Consider the following 14,711-nt stretch of genomic DNA (forward strand, 5'->3'; position numbering starts at 1 on the left):
TCCACGCTGCTTTCTCACAGCTCAAAGGGCTCCCTGATGCTGCTGAGCCTTCTCCATCCACACCATCTGGAGAGAAGAGCTGCAATCTGAGCTCTGGCTGCTGTTTTGCAGAAGAAAGAGAGCAGAAGTTGTGAGACTCAGCTCCTCAGTAATGGCCATGCCTGACACTCCTCCTGACCAGCACATCCCCTACAGCATGTGATGAAACCCCCTCTGCCTGCAGGGGATTCTGGTGCTGCTCTGCTGGAATGGGCTCCACAATGCCAGCAGTGACTGGGTTTGTGCTGCTCTTCAGCCCAGCTCAAAAGCCCAGGGGCATGACCAGCACACTCAAATTAAATCTAGGATTTTCAAAGTGGTTCGAGGACCTTGGAGGCACAAAAATCCTAGATCTTGTACACAAGAGCAATTCCCAACATCCTGTTCCCCCACGGAAAGTCCCCAGTTAATCTGACAGCCTCTTTGCTCCATCCTGGTTGTGAACTGAGACAACCTCAGCCCAAAGGGTAACTTGGCTCTTGCTTTGACAGAGGAACAGGGATGTTTACAATAACAATCCAGCCCCTTGGCACCTCTGAAAGCTCTGCTTATAACAAGTGAAGAGCTTGTGGGCTTGGGGAAAAGAGAAATACCTTTACTCATTTTGAGCTCTCTCTCAGGGATGAGGAGAGGGACACCCACCTGGCCAGAATCAAAATGCTACAAGAAAACCTCCTGTCTCTGTGAGATGAACACAGGCCCCAGGAGGAAAGATTTATACACAGCCCACCGAGCTGCTTGATAGAAAAAGAACCTAGAAAGCCATTTTCAGTGACTGGAGCAGTTATTGCTCCTGCCCTGGTGGGGATGCTGCCAGATCCCTGCTGGGCACCCTGCACCCCAGAGCAGGAGCAGCCCTGTGTGCAGTGCTCACCACGGGGTCCCTGCACAGCCCCTCACCTGCCCCCAGCCCATCTCCATCCCCACCCAGCCCCAGGGTCTGCTCTGCCCTCCTCTGCACCTGCTAATGCACAGCTGGAGAGCTGGGGCTGCAAGGCTTGGGGAAGGGTGGCTGGAAACTGAGGAGGATTATTTCTGACACCCTAGAAAGGCTTCCTGAAAAACCACACAGGTTCAAGCTCACAAGTTTCTGTAAGCACCAAAAATGAAGGTTTAAAAGTGGCTCAGGTCACTTTTGGGCACTGTAGTTGTTGGCACCGGCTGGCTGACTGACACTGTCATGCTTTAAAGTGTCTACAAAACTCCAGCCAAACAAAAAGGATAAAATGAAATTCTGTAGAAATCTGAGTATTTCCAGCTCTGAGTACAAATCATCAGCTCAAAATACCCACATGGTCCCAGCAGTGAAAGAGCAGCCTGGGCAAAGGCAGCTCTGTGGTGCGACAGAAAATGCAGCAGCGTTAGAGGAGCGCCAAACAAGTAAAGGTATTTTACCTCCTTGCTCAATGCCTGAATGACACCAGTGTGGGGTTACAGCTGCCCTTGGACTGACCTGCAAGGCGTTTTTCCCTGGCTGTTCTCCAGAAGCCATCCCAGGCCCAGCTGCTGGAGCCCCCGGGGTGGTCGCTGAGGCATCTCCTGAGCTGGGGCCTCGGCCCCGCCATCCTCATCCTCAGCAGGGCCCTGGCACTGCAGGCACAGCTCAGGACCAAGGCAAACCCACCCTCTCAGCTGCTGCCTCTCGAGGAGCAGCCTGCAGGTGACTGCTGCCCATGGCTGTGGCAGGAGCAGGAGGGGCAGCAGCCCCAGCAGGTCCCAGCACGGAGCACAGCCCTGCCAGGCTCAGCTCCCAGCTCCTGTAAACACAGCTGTTCCTCCCACAGGCAGGATAAATAAGGAGCTGAGGAGAGAGGCCATGCACATCCCGGGAGCTCTGCACTGCTGCATTCCCAAGCCCTGTGTCAGCTGTCTGCACACAGCTCCTCATCACACAGGGGGGCAATGCTTGTGCTTGGGGTTTTTATTTTGGTTCATTTTGAACAGAGCAGCACAGTCTAGAAGCAGAATAGGATGCTTCTCCTGTGTTAGGGGATTTACCTGAGTGATTTTTTGTGCAGAGACCATTCTGTTCGAAAAGGACTTGGATTAAACATTCTCCAAAGACAAACTCCACTCCAAAGGCCCTTCTTTCCTGTGCTGTCCACTCTCTAAGCAGCAATGGGGTATAAAAAATCCTCTGCCACTTTCCTGTTCAGTTACATGCCTGGAAATAATGCCCACACAAGTATGTTCTCCCCAGCACATACAACCATTAATTTAGGCTTCCTCCCCATTTGGGATGTGAGAATGAAACATCTTTACAGTGCAAGTGTGTATGTACAAAAAGCAAATCCCTGGCTCCTAGCTCAGCACTGGTGAAGCTGCTTGGCAAAACCAGTGCTGGAAAAGAGCAGGAATCAGTGGGGAGGTGACTGGAATGGCAGGTGGCTGCAGGTGGCAGCTGCTGTTACATGTCACACAGCACCTCTCCTAGTGCTGCAGCAGGTTTGGGTCAGTGTCTCACAGGATGGTTCCAGTGGGGTTTGCTGAGGGGAGTTCAGCACACAGCAGAGGACACAAGCTGCTGCAGCACACACATCACTGCCACACACATGTCCCTGACACACACATCAGTGACATACATGTCCTGACACACACACATCACTGCCACACTGCTGTCACTGACACACACATCACTGACACACACATCACTGACATACATGTCCTGACACACACATCAGTGACACACACATCAGTGACACACACATCACTGACATACATGTCCTGACACACACATCACTGACACACTGCTGTCACTGACACACACATCACTGACACACACATCACTGACACACACACACACATGTCCCTTACACACACATGTCCCTGACACACACACATGTCCCTGACACACACATCAGTGACATACATGTCCTGACACACACACATCACTGCCACACTGCTGTCACTGACACACACATCACTGACACACACATGTCCCTGACACACACATCACTGACATACATGTCCTGACACACACACATCACTGACACACACATCACTGCCACACTGCTGTCACTGCCACACTGCTGTCCCTGCCACACACATCCCTGCCACACACACATGTCCCTGACACACACACATCACTGACACACACACACATCACTGACACACACACATCACTGACACACACACACACACACACACACATGTCCCTGACACACAGCTGTCCCTGACACACACACATATCACTGACACACACACACATCACTGACACACACACACACATGTCCCTGACACACAGCTGTCCCTGACACACACACATATCACTGACACACACACATATCACTGACACACACACACATCACTGACACACACACCAGTGCCACGCTCACCCCTGGCCCAGCTGGCTGATCAGCAGCCCCCAGAGCTGCATGGATGCTCCTCACCGAGCCCACCCTGCACCCAGGAGAGCTCTGAGAGCACCCTGGGAGTCCCTACAGCTGATTCCTTGTGCTGGGGACTGATGCTGCAAGCCTGCATCCTGATTAAGATAACTTAATTAATGTCTCCCAGAGGAGGGAAACCCAGGGCTGACAGGCACAGTGGCTGCTCTGAGCTGGGAGCTGCAGCACTGAGCATCCCCTGCTCAGAGCCCTGGGGGACAGGAGCCCTCCTCAGAGACCTGCAGAGCACACCTGGTACCTCTCAGCCACACGTGATGCATTTCAGACAACAAACTGGCATGTGGGACTGGTTTTTTTCTGTAACACCTGGAGTTAGTATCAGGATGAGGAGAAAGCATTAAGGATTTGTTCCATTACAGAAAGTTCTCTGGGTTTGGACAAATGCCATGCCCAGCTCTCCCTGCAGGAGTGCCCAGGCCATGCAAGCAGCCATTCCCCACCCCTCCTTGGCTGGTCCCTTGGGAATGCTCAGGGCAGGCATTGTCCTGCACAGGGTGACACATCCATGGCCACATCCAGGATGCATCACAGGGAACTACACTTCCACAAGGATGAGACTTAACATGACAAAGGCATTTAGGTTTGAAAAATTACATAAATGTCCTCCTGAGCTCCAATGGCAGACACACAAATGGAAGAGGCTGTTTTCCACCCCAGTGAGCCACAAGGGGGGACATGGGGACAAGCTGAACCCCAAAAGGGCAAAGCAGAGCTCCTTGGCAGGGCCATGGCAGCTGGGGACATCTCACAGCCCTTGGACATGGCTGCTGCTCAGGGGAGAGAAAAGCACCAGGAGAAGCTGGGATTGAGACAGCACAGTAACAATATTATGCTCATTTTTGTTGATTTTGGGACACTAAATGCTTAATCCCTTTAGTGTCACCTCCCACTGTAGTTATGCTGACAGAACCCAGGGCATTTTGGTTCTAAAAGCAGTGAAATGCATTCTGTGCCTCCTGCAGGGCTCTGCTGTGAGCCTGGCCCCAGGGCAGTGCAGGTCCCCTTGTGCTGATGAGAAAAGGGCAGGAAGGAGCCACCAGAGGCTCAGGGGCCAGGGCTGAGCTCCCTCCTCCCTGGCAGCTTTTCTCCAGCCTCTGCTCTCCCCTGGGCACTGGGCACGTGCCCCTGCCTGTCCCAGCTGGCACCTTGCATGTGGGGACAGCAAGGGTGAGCTCCAGGACTGGAGCCTCTCAGAGCACAAATTCTTCATTTCACTTTTTACCTGATGAGCCCAGTGAGTCTGTGGCCATCACCTACAACTTCATGGAGCTATCACAGCTGTAAAGAAGCAAATCTGTTTCATGGAGCAAAAAAAAAAAAAATCAATGTACAGTCAGGCTGCTCATAGAAAGGAGTTAAAGCACCTCCTGTTGTTTCCCAGCCATGGCCCTTAAACATGAGGAGTGCTAAAAATAAAGCTGTGCTAGGAAAAAGCAGCAAAGAGCTCCACATTCCTAGAGGCTTCTCACACTCACATCTCCGCCCTGGGACTCCTGTGAGGCCCAAAACATTTCCCCAAACATCAGGCCATTTCAAGATGAAGCAAACATCCTCCCTCAGCAGATGTGTTTCAGTAATGTTGGCATTTTTAATTCTCCAGAATGGTAAAACAACATACATAAAAAAGAAAAAAACAAAAAACCCCCTAGCAACTGGTCATTAGGGTTCCTGCAAAAATCATCTGAATATGTCCATAGCATTAAAGGCCAAAAAACAACTGGGTTTATGCACAATTTAGCATTTCCCTTGTGGAGAACCCAAGTGTTTGGGCATCTGGATTTCATCTGCACCTGAAGAGATGGTGGGTGTGATGCTTTAAGTGCTGGCTGCAGCTGGTGACCATGTGTTTGGACACTGCCACTCTCTCTCAGGAAGATTTAAAGGAGTGTGTGATCATGTGCATACTGTTAAAAAAAGATAAAGAACAACCTTAACAGCTAAGCTTGAACTCGAGTCATTCTTTTGCCCAAAAAGACATCTTTATTAGCTAGCACAGAGGAGTATTTATTCAGAGTAAAATAAAAATGGATGGGTTGAAGATAAGCAGCTTATCAGTGAGCCAAAGGCCTCTGGCAGCACTCATGGCACACTGTTAGAGCCAGCCCAGGGGTGCCCTGTGCTTCTGCCATGGCAGAAAGTGCTGAAAGGCTGGGGGAAAAGGCATTTCTGATTTTTCTGTACATGCAGAATTTGGCCATTTCAACTGCTAGAAACCAACAAGAGGGATTTCCTTCCCCTCTAGTCATCATTTCCCAAGGGAGAGGTTTCCCTGGCAGAGGGAGGCTGTGACTGCTCAGATATCCCCAGTTAATGCCCTCAGAGCAAACCCACTGTCTGCTGTCCAGAACCCCAGCTACAGCCACACAGCAGTAAAAGCAGCCCAGCTCTCAGCCCCAGCCACATTCCTCTGTTACAAATAACCCAGAGATCACTTTTCCCCTGCTCCAAAGGAGTTTTTGACCAAGACTTTAAGGTTATTTATACAAGGCAGGACAAGCAGCACTGTGAGACTGCAGACAGGTACCTTGGCCATCATTCTCTTGGGCAAGTCCTCTGTCCCCTGTGAGGGACCAGCCTCCCACTGTCTCACAGGGACTGGCACTTCCCACCCCCTGGGCAGCTCTGTGTGATGGGACAGGGCTGGGGAACCGCTCCATGTGTCACAGAATCACAGAATCACTGGGCTGGAAGAGACCTCCAAGGCCATCGAGTCCAACCCAGCCCCAACACCTCAACTCAACCCTGGCACCCAGAGCCACATCCAGGCTTTGTTAAACACACCCAGGCATGGGGACTCCACCACCTCCCTGGGCAGCCATTCCAGAACTTTATCACCCTTTCTGTGAAAAACTTTTTCCTGCTCTCCAACCTGAACTTCCCTTGGTGCAGCTCGAGGCTGTGTGCTCTGGTTGTGTCAGTGCTGCTGGAGACAGAGGCCAGCCCCAGCTGAGCACAGGCCCCTTTCAGGAGCTGTGAGAGTGATGGGGGCAGCCCTGAGTCTCCTTTGCTCCAGGCTAATCCTGTTTTGGATGCATTGCTGCCCAGAACCCCAGAGCAGAGCGTGGCAGCAGCAGCAGAGGGGCTGCGGGAGCTGTGGTACCTCCCAGGGTCCTGGCAGGGCAGTGTCACACAGGTCCTGGCAGGGCAGGCTGGGGCAGTGTCACACAGGTCCTGGCAGGGCAGTGCTCACACAGGTCCTGGCAGGGCAGTGTCACACAGGGTCCTGGCAGGGCAGTGTCACACAGGTCCTGGCAGGGCAGTGTCACACAGGGTCCTGGCAGGGCAGTGTCACACAGGTCCTGGCAGGGCAGTGTCACACAGGGTCCTGGCAGGGCAGTGTCACACAGGTCCTGGCAGGGCAGGCTGGGGCAGTGTCACACAGGGTCCTGGCAGGGCAGTGTCACACAGGGTCCTGGCAGGGCAGTGTCACACAGGGTCCTGGCAGGGCAGTGTCACACAGGTCCTGGCAGGGCAGTGTCACACAGGTCCTGGCAGGGCAGGCTGGGGCAGTGTCACACACAGCCACTGCTCCCCTTGCTCCCAATCAAACACAGGCTCCTTGCTGGCAAGGGTGAGCCCTGCAGGGCTCAGGGAGTCCCAGGGTACCCAGGGCTCAGGCAGAGAGCCAAGGGGTACCCAGGGCTGCAGCCACTGCCCTCCAGTTTGGTACCTGAGCAGGGAGCAGCTCCCAGCAGGGACCTGCTGTAGCTTTAGCCTAAGGAACACAGCCCAGAGCAGCAGCTGGAAGAATGGAGCCCTGAACAAACCCAAGCCAGGGCTGATAAAATGAGGGGTGGGCTCAGCCTGACTGGGTGAGAAGCCCTTGCCAAGGCTCATCTGCCTGGCCCAGGATGAACTCCCAGAGCTGAGCTGCAGGCAGCAAACACTCAGCTGCTCCTGAAACCCTGCTTCCCCCTTCCTTCACTCAGGAAAGTTTACATTACACGTTCCAGGAACATGCAGAACCTGGAAATAGTGCAGCTATTTGTAGTTTATACAAAAAGAGTGTCATTTAATACCTTTAAAATTGTGGAAATCAATGGTGATCCTATCATGGAACACTCTGCAGCCAAGGTGCTCATTTCTGCACACCTGGTTGCTCATCAATCCTGATTTTTACATTAGCTTGTTATTCTGACACCCTTAAGCTATGGATTTCCTTTTAAATGATAACTGCCACATAGCATTGCTCATTTAAAACTTTGGTCTTCCATAATTGTTCCCTGGAACATATGAAACTTCCACACCAGGAGAACAGCAGACAGCCTTCCAATAAGGCTGGGAGCCTGTGCCAGCACAGGGATTTTCAGGCTATTTTAAGCATTTACAAGTTGTCTCAAGCCTTAAACGATAAAAACATCGAGTAGTGAGAGTGCACTGAACTCAATATTTTGCTGTTTGAGGCAGCCTAGTGGGAACGTGCTAGAGCAAACATTTGAATGTAAGCACCAGCTGGAGGCTCTTCCTGCAGCCCTGCCACCAGGAGCTGGTGTGAGAACAGGAGCCCTGGCCCTGAGCAGGATCTGCTGCCCTAGAAGGAAAGGGATCAGCTCGGGGAGGTGCTGAGGGAGCACAGCCACATCAGTGACAGCAACGGGCTCAAGGTGGCAATAGACGACTTAGAAGAGCTTGTGGGAGCAGCTTAGAGCCTTAAGGGAGATCCTGTAAGGCTCAGGCATGAATGAAAACCTGTTGGAGCAGGTTGATTCATCACCCTGCCAAGGTGTGGGGAGGGGAGGTGCCCAGGCTCACAAAGCCCAGCACATCTGCTCCCTTCACACACATCCTGCAGGCTCACAGGGCTTTGCTGGGTTACCAAAGCCCAAATCTCCTCTCTCTTCACACACATCCTGCAGGCTCACAGGGCTTTGCTGGGTTACCAAAGCCCAAATCTCCTCTCTTCTCTTCACACACATCCTGCAGGCTCACAGGGCTTTGGTGAGTTACCAAAGCCCAGCACATCTCTGCTCTCCTTACACACATCCTGCAGGCTCACAAGGGCACCTTGGCACAAAGAACTCCCTGTGTGTGACAGAAGCACAGCTGGCCCAGGCACAGGGGGCACCCAGGGGTGTTTGGTGCCAGCAGGACCAGCTGGCCCAGGTGCACAGCACACCTGTGTGTCACAGACATGCTTTATGAAAAATCCTTTCCTTAGGATCTTTTCTCCTGAGAAGCTGAGAGGCCTCAGAAATGAAATCTAAACAATAATTTCCTGCTGCTGTGGAATGCAACAGCTGCTCTGATTGGTCTCATGTGGTTGTTTTTAATTATTGGCCAATCACAGCCCAGCTGTCTCACACTGTCTGGTCAGTCACAAGATTTTATTATGATTTCTCTTTGTTAAATATTTTATTATATCTATTCTCTTTATGATATCTCTTTATTATGATTTCATTCTTTTCTATTGCTTGCTAGCCTTCTGATGAAATCCTTTCTTCTATTCTTTTAGTTTTAATATAGCATAATATATCTATCAATATCTTTCTTTTGATATAAGATATATCATAAAATAATAGATCAGCCTTCTGAAACATGGAGTCAAGATTCCCATCTCTCCCCTCCTCCTGGGACCCCTGTGAACAGAACCCCACCCGTGTGCCCAGCCTGGCTCTGAGGGCACCATGGGGGCTGCTGAGAGGGGCCCTGGGCTCCAGCAGGGCCAGGTCTGAGCTCAGAGCCCCGGTGAGCACTGGCACCTGTGTCCTGCCAAGCCAGAAATGCAGAGCTGCAGGCACTCAGGAGCAGCTGCAGCCAGCAATGGCAAAGTGCTGCAGTGCTCAGCAGCCCCAGAGCAGCAGCTCTGCCCTCCAGGAAGGGCTGGGACACACTGGGGAGAGGCTGTGCCCTGCAGAGCTGCTCCACCAGGGCACGAGGGAGGCACCTGACAAACAAACCCCAGCACCTGTTTAATGAAAAGGGATGGTAAAATAATATTTTAAGAATGAAGGCGTGTTTTCCAGTAATCTACACAAATATTATCCATAGCCAAATAGCAGGGAAGAGTCCACAGCTGAAGGAGTGATTTTATTTTTAAAATAAGATGCACTCAGTTTCCCATGAAATCCTCTGAAAGGAAAACATTGTGCAAAAAACCCCAACACACTTCAGTGTTCAGAGCCTCGGAACAGTACAGTTAGAAGCATACACGAGGCTAAAAATTGGCAGCCCAAGAGGATCACGCCTCTGAAGACAGAGAAGCAGGAGCCAAGCAGCACATTGTTAGAGACTGAAAGAGATCCTCCCTCTGAATGAAATTCTGTTCTTGGAGGCGTGGGAGCTGGAGAGGACAGGACAGCAGTCTCCTGTTTCTTCAGGGAACAGAGGCATCTGAATGAAATCATGAATGATACTCTGAATGAGAATCATATTTCAAACAAACATGTAAGTGACAAGTGTTATTTCAACATGTCTAGTTTTGTATCTGCTGAAAGGGCTGTTAGGAAATCTCTCTAAAAATGCTGGAATTTTTTTTTACTCCAGCAACACTTGCCATCAGTGTGAGCTGCAGCAACTGGGAGGGAGGCTCCAAGTGTGATGTTTATCTCAGTATTTTGTTGACACACTCTGATTCAAAAAAATATGTTCCAATAATTACAGTGACTAGAGATTAGAGATGTGTTAATTAAATATTGTGAGGAGTGACCCAAAGCCTTGCTGTGCCATCAAATTGCATTGTAACACGTTTTTGAGGTTAAACAGCACATCCTAGGCACAAGAGCCCACAAAGTGTGAGACCCACCTTTGCCTCTCATGAGCAAATGTGGTGTTGAAGGAAATGCCTGAGCCAGATGCACCTTCCAGCAGCCAGGCTCAGCTTTCCCTGAGCTGTGTGTGCTGGGCTGTGCAGGGCTGGCTGCCAGCAGGAGCAGCAGCACAGGTCACCCCTGCTCACACGGCCCAGGGGCTGCCCCAGCCTGCCCAAGAGAGCCCCAAGGTGTTGCTGGGTCATTCCTGAGCAGGGATGGTGCAGGTGGGAAAGGCTCCCCAGGGCAGTGCAAGGGGCAGCCCCTCTGTGCCCTCAGCTGCTCTGGGCACACCCCAGGGATGCCCCAACCCCCAGTGTCCTGGGAAATGTTCCCAGATCAAGCCCAGAGTACCCAGAGAACTGTCTAGCTTGGGTAAAACTTAGCAAAAAGATTTTAAAATAGCCTTAGAATGGTCCTGAGATAGGTTCAGTTCTTCAGTGGCTTCTGCCTTCCAGCAAAGCTCACCTGGAACAAACCAGAGGTGCAGAATTCAGCATTAACTTACAGGTGATCTCTGAGGTGGGGGTCAAGGCAAATTGGGGTTCCCTTGCTCCAGAAGAGCCACAACAACTCCTGCAAGTGCAGCCAGGGATGTGCCAGTTTTCAGGCACAACTCTAGACCTGGGGCTACAGCTGTGACTCCTTTTGCAAACACATTGCTTGGATTAACACAGTCCTGCTTATCAAGAAACGTTGAGTATTTTTTCTGCACAACATATTTAATAATTCTCCATGAAAGTTACAGGAACATTTGTGGAGGAGCTGGTGACTCAAAGGGACCCCCACAAGCAGGAGCTGCAGGTGACCCAGCCTGGGCTCAGTTTAAGTCAGCATCACACATTTGCAGGCCCATGTCCCCAGTATGGGTCACTACCTGCAAAGGTGATGAAAACTCTCAAAGCAAAAGCAAGAAAACTCTAGGAGAGCTGGGGGGATTATTAGGAGTCATGTATGTTTAGTGGGCTGGGTAAACAACCTCCCAGTTTTGATGTGAGAGTTTGCTTTCAAAAATGTGTTTTGGTCAAAGCTTAAATGCCTCTAATGGCTGGCACATGAAATTAATAATGGAGATGATGGTAAGGAGATGCAGACTTGGAAAAGGGCACCTAAGTGTACCAGGAAGGGGGATTTAGGTCTCACACAAAGCATCCTGGGTTGCAGGGGATCATTGTATATTTTTAACATCTATGGTTAGATTTCTTCTAGCAGATGTGCTAGAGCTATATTAGAAATACATAGCTGTTGTCATTTTATTGCAAAGTTTCATACCTTCTCAGGGATTTCTCATGGGCAGCTCCTTGTAGCACTGACCCCTTCACAGCACAGCCAACCAACTCCATCTCTCTCCTCTCCCAGCTAACCCACTCTTCTGTGGCACTCTTCTTCTTATTGGACACAGCTGTGGCCTGTTAAGGGCAGGCCTGTTCCTGATCTTTGGTGATCAGTGCAGCTGCAACTCCTCAGGTGTGAGATTGCCTTCTGCACTATCTTTATTTTCATACATTCTATCCCTCCACACACAGCAGATGTGCTAGAGCTAAATTAGAAATACATGTGGATTATCTCTGAATAGAAATACTCTGGATTATCAAGTCCAACCACTGACTCAGCACTGCCAAGCCCATCAGTGAACCATGTCCCCAAGTGCCCCCTCTGTGTGACACAAAACCATATGGGGGGAGCTTCCAGTGTCACTGTCCTGGGCTACAGGCAGGAGGGGACTCCCACCTACCCAGACAGGTCCCAGATAAAATATGGGGGAAATCATGGCTCTGGGGCAGAGCCTCTAGTGCCCTGGGGGAAAATGAGCAGTTATTTTCATGTCAAGATTAATCTTGGGTTTGTTAGTTGTTGCAGAGGAAATGGACACGGAGCTGAAGTGCAGCCAGAGCCAGTGAACTGTCACCAGTCAGGCTAAAGTAAATACCCCATTAATGTCTGAGCTGGAACATGCTGTGGGGTGTTCTGTAACCATATCTGTGAGCTCAGGGAGCCTCCTGCATCCTGCAATGTTTGCCTAAAGCTCCTCTCTTGGTCTGGCAGCTGAGCTGTTTGCATTGGCATCTCTGTCCCTCTTCAAGGTCCCAGTGTGAGGAGAAAAGCAGCTGAAAATGGAGAACTTGAAATCACACCCCTCTTATGAGATCCCCAGAGGTCCCATTCTCACCCTTCAGAGCAAAGAGCAGCAGTACTTGGTGTGAAAGATGCTTATACCATCTCTAACACATTCCTGCTGGGAGCTGGAACACATTTTTTACAACTGCCCTGTAGCAGGACTGTATCTGTTTGTCTGAAGGTTTTTTCTCACTGTCCTTCTCCTATGTTGTTTGTTTTCCTGTGGTAGCAGAATCAAACCCTAATCCTCAGAGGATATGAGAACTTCAGGACCAAAGTGTTCTCCTGTCTCATGCAGGTCTGTTTGAGCTGACAAACACCCCAAAAATACCAGAAACAGCTGGGGTGTTTACCCAGAGATAAACAGATGAATTGGGAAAAGCTGAGAGCAGCCCCAGCTGTCAGCAACACCTCATGCAGAGGCTGCAAAGGATCAGCTGGTCCCTTCTATAAGCAGAAGGTCTCAGGCTCTTGGAATTTTCACCTTTCCTGATGTTGCCTCAGCCTAAAACAGCACCTGTGGCCCTGCCTGTGGGCTTGGGAAAGGCAGTGGTGGAAAGTGCTGGTTTCCAGAGGATGGGCAATGTCTTCATAAATACCCAGAAATGGCCAGAAAAGAGATCAGTTTGTCAGGTGCTGCACACTTGCAATTCCCTGGTATCAGCTTATAAAACATGTGGGGGTTCCAGTGTTGGTCTGGGTGGTACTTTCCCCCCTTACCTTCTGTGCTCTGCTCCCAGGTGTTTGTGCACACCAGCAGCTCAGCAATGTGCATTTCTCGGAGGGCAAATCCTTCCCTGAAGTTTCTGCTTGACCAGGGGACAAAGGAGAAACAGCACCTGGGTGGAAAGCAGGGATGGAGGCATCCAGGGGGAGTCCAGAGCAGCAGCACTGCCCACACCCTGTGCAGCTCTCCAGCAGGGACCTGAGAAGAGATGCCTTTCCCTCAAATTACTGCTCTAAACCCTTGTGCACCCTGCAAGGGAATTGTCCCTGCAAGTTTTATTGTCTGCAATCAATGCTATCAGTAACTGTCCACAAACCAGCCCAAAGCCTGGGATATGGAAAGTGCATGAACAGATTTCATTAGAGGCAGCTCAGTGATTTACATATCTGGACACATCTGGGTTATGAAAGACTCCACCTTTGATCCATTTAACACAGCCCCTGCAGGAAAGTGAGCACACACATCAGTCAGGGATTGCACAGGCTCTCCAGGCACCCACAAATCTGTGGATTTTGGTGAACACATGCCTGCTCCCTCCAGCACAGCAGAGCCAACCCTGGCACTCCTGACACTTCTGTACTGTACCCCAAAATGGCACAAAGAGGATATATTTATAAAACACTTGTAGACAGACAGGCCTTTAGAGCAGGGGGTTCCAGTCCAGGATTTAAAGGCCAACTTAATTTTTAATCTGCATTTCTAAAAATAGGGAAGTTACAAGTATTATTAAATTAGAGGTTTTCATTTTTTGAGTCCAGCAAAAATTCAAATACAGCTGGCTTGAGTAGTCTTACAGTAAGAGGAAGTCACTTGTTTCATACAAACTTTAAAAAAAATCAATCAGATCACCAGCTAAGAAGTAAATGAAGCTTAAAGTCATTCCTGTCCCCTCAGCTTGCACATGGGCTGCACCAGAAGCAGTTAAGGACCCCAGATGAAATGCAGAATAGCTTCCACTGCAATTCCCTCCACAAGGCAAACTGAACAAATCAGAACTCCCTAAACTTGTAAAGAATTTGCGTTCCCCTAAAAAACATCCCTGTGGTGCAGAGCTCACTGGAGACACAACACAGGAAGGACTTTTCATTTCTGGTGGTTTAGAGCAAATCTTTGTGGTTTGGATGGCTAAAACATTTGCAGAGAAGCCTGAAGGACCATGTCTGCCACAGCAAGCTTGTCTCAAGCTGCAGTGCCAGGATGCTGCTGTGGCTCACACTCCCCTCCTCTCAGCTTCCTGCCCACTGGCACCCAGTCAGGACAACTTCAAGATGACAGAATTTGGCATTTCAAAACATAAGCAAAGGCAATTCCAAGAGAGGGGTGATTTATATATGCAGTCTGCACTTGGCACATGAAGGTTTTATTCAGTAGAACATGACACTGAGCTCCCCATGCCTGTGCAGGGAGCAGCAGGTGCTGCCAGGTGGATTTGGAAGGGAAAACTTTGAATGCTTCTAGAGCACACTTGACTCTTCAACACTGCAAACCAGGCACATCCAGTGTTTCTGAAAACTGCACCTGAATCCAAGAGCTGTGAATTATCAGCTTATGAGAGGAAGAAAAGAGCACAAAACCACAGCAGTCACAGATATTCTGCCACAACCCCCAGTATCAAATGTTGCAGAAATTTACAATGCCAAAAGAAAAGAACACACCCAGAAATCCCTCCCACAA

The sequence above is a fragment of the Agelaius phoeniceus genome, chromosome 15 (assembly GCF_051311805.1).
Source record: "Agelaius phoeniceus isolate bAgePho1 chromosome 15, bAgePho1.hap1, whole genome shotgun sequence".
In the NCBI taxonomy this organism is placed as follows: Eukaryota; Metazoa; Chordata; class Aves; order Passeriformes; family Icteridae; genus Agelaius; species Agelaius phoeniceus.